Consider the following 2,124-nt stretch of genomic DNA (forward strand, 5'->3'; position numbering starts at 1 on the left):
CATCCATGTTTTTGATAGCTCTATATTCATTAGGAAGAGAGCATATCGTGCTGAAGTGAGAAGTCTGGCAAAGCTTCCTCTCACCATTAGATTGAGTCTCATAAGAAAAGTCCGCCTGAATTACAATAACTGGGTCAAAGGACATCGAGCCAATCTATATCAAAAAGATGGTGCAATTATGTTGTCGACTTTGGCTGATAAAAATATCACAAAAATGTGGGCAATAATAAATCAAACTAATAACGCCCGCCAATTAGACCTTCAAACATCGACAGTTGAGGTACATCAGTGGGTAGATTACTTCCGATCCCTATATGCGTCACCCGTAAACACGGTCTCGACATTAAATACACGAGAGGTGCTGAGGTTCTGGCTACATACTGACCAAAAGTAAATAAAACACCTAATTATGACATCAAGCAACTCGAGTGCAGTAGGGCCTGATGGGATTTCGAACTCTGATGAAAAAACACCCTGAAGCCTGGAGCTCAATTCTCTACAAGATATTTTCTGCAATAAACAACCATCAAAAATTACCAAAAACATGGACGGATGCAATTACAATTCCGATTTATAAAAAGGGTGACCGTCAATTACCAACGAGTTACCGACCAATTTCTCTATTGGATGCGAAAATATTTTGTAGAATAATATTAAAGGAGCTCAATGAGTGGGTAGATCAAAATAGTCTAAGAGACCCATTCCAGTCAGGCTTTGTAAGGGGCATGGGCACAATACCGAATATCTTAGCACTCTCAATGATACAATCAGAGCAAGTTGATGGTGGACTCCCCTTATATTTGGGGTTTATTGACTTTAAATCCGCCTTCGAGTACATTGATAGAGATATGCTTATAGCTAAGCTAAGGCAACATCAGTGCCCAATGTCCCTTATAAACTTAGTGATCTTACTACACTCCTCTACCTCTATGCGAGTTAAACTAAACATGGGTGGAAGATTATCACCAGCTATCCAAACATATAGAGGAGTGAAGCAGGGCTGTGCTCTTGCCTCATTCTTATTTAACTTCTTTATTTTTGATCTAGGCCCTGCACTAATGAACTGCGTAGCTGATGCGCCTCGTATAGGATCTCAAAAGGTTGCTTACTTACTATACGCAGATGATTTGGTATTACTATCCCGCACTCCCATAGGCCTACAAAACATGCTAAACCAATTAGGTTCATATGCAACATCAAATAACCTTGTGATCAACACGGCCAAATCCCAAATTTTAGTGTGTAATAATAATTTTACAAAAAAATATTATCTGGAGTGGTCCCTTCAAAATTGTGTACTAACTAAAGTTGCCAGATAAAAGTATCTCGGAGTATATATTGAGCACAAGAAAACCCTAAGTGCCATGACAGCTGAAATTAGGGTTAAACTTAGTTCTTTGATCTCACAATCTAAAATCATGTTAAAAAGATATGGGAAGTTCACCGTGAAACACATTGTGCTCTTTTATAAGGCCAAAATAATTCCAATTCTGCTATATGGTTTCAAGGCTTTGGTACCACAAAACCGCAAATTCTGGGATAACTTAGAAGCTAGATTTTGGAAAAAAGTTCTATCACTCTCCCCAGGTACACCACTGGCCATGCTGCGATATGAACTGGGTTTGGTCTCCTTATATGCCCATGTATTATGGAAGCAGTGTGCGCTTCTACGGAAAATGCTGGATGGTTTAGGGAGGCCTACCTTTCTAAATGTACTAGCCCAAAATCTATTAACTGCAAAAGTTGGTATGTCAAGGATGTGGAGAAGTCACACGCTTAATGCGGCTGCTGATGCCCCAGTATCGATTGAGCTTCCGTTGACTAATCCGGATCATGCCAAAAATAGAATTTATCAAGCAGACTGGATTTTCAACATGGAACTTTGCACAAAACTTAAAGACTTTAACCTCGAAGCTTTTGGCATCAAAAGGTATGGGGTAATAGCAGAGTATCTGCTGAAATTCCCGTCACATGCATGCCGGCAGAAATATCTAAGATTCAGATTCAATCAATATGAGACAAATGAGATCCTGTCTAGAAGAAAGGTAATATTGAAGGATCAGAATCTCTGTCGTCACTGTAAAGTTAATGGACAATGTGAAACATTACAACATCTCATCATTG

This window comes from Ambystoma mexicanum, chromosome 7q, assembly GCF_040938575.1.
Source record: "Ambystoma mexicanum isolate Mex_15411 chromosome 7q, UKY_AmexF1_1, whole genome shotgun sequence".
Lineage (NCBI taxonomy): Eukaryota > Metazoa > Chordata > Amphibia > Caudata > Ambystomatidae > Ambystoma > Ambystoma mexicanum.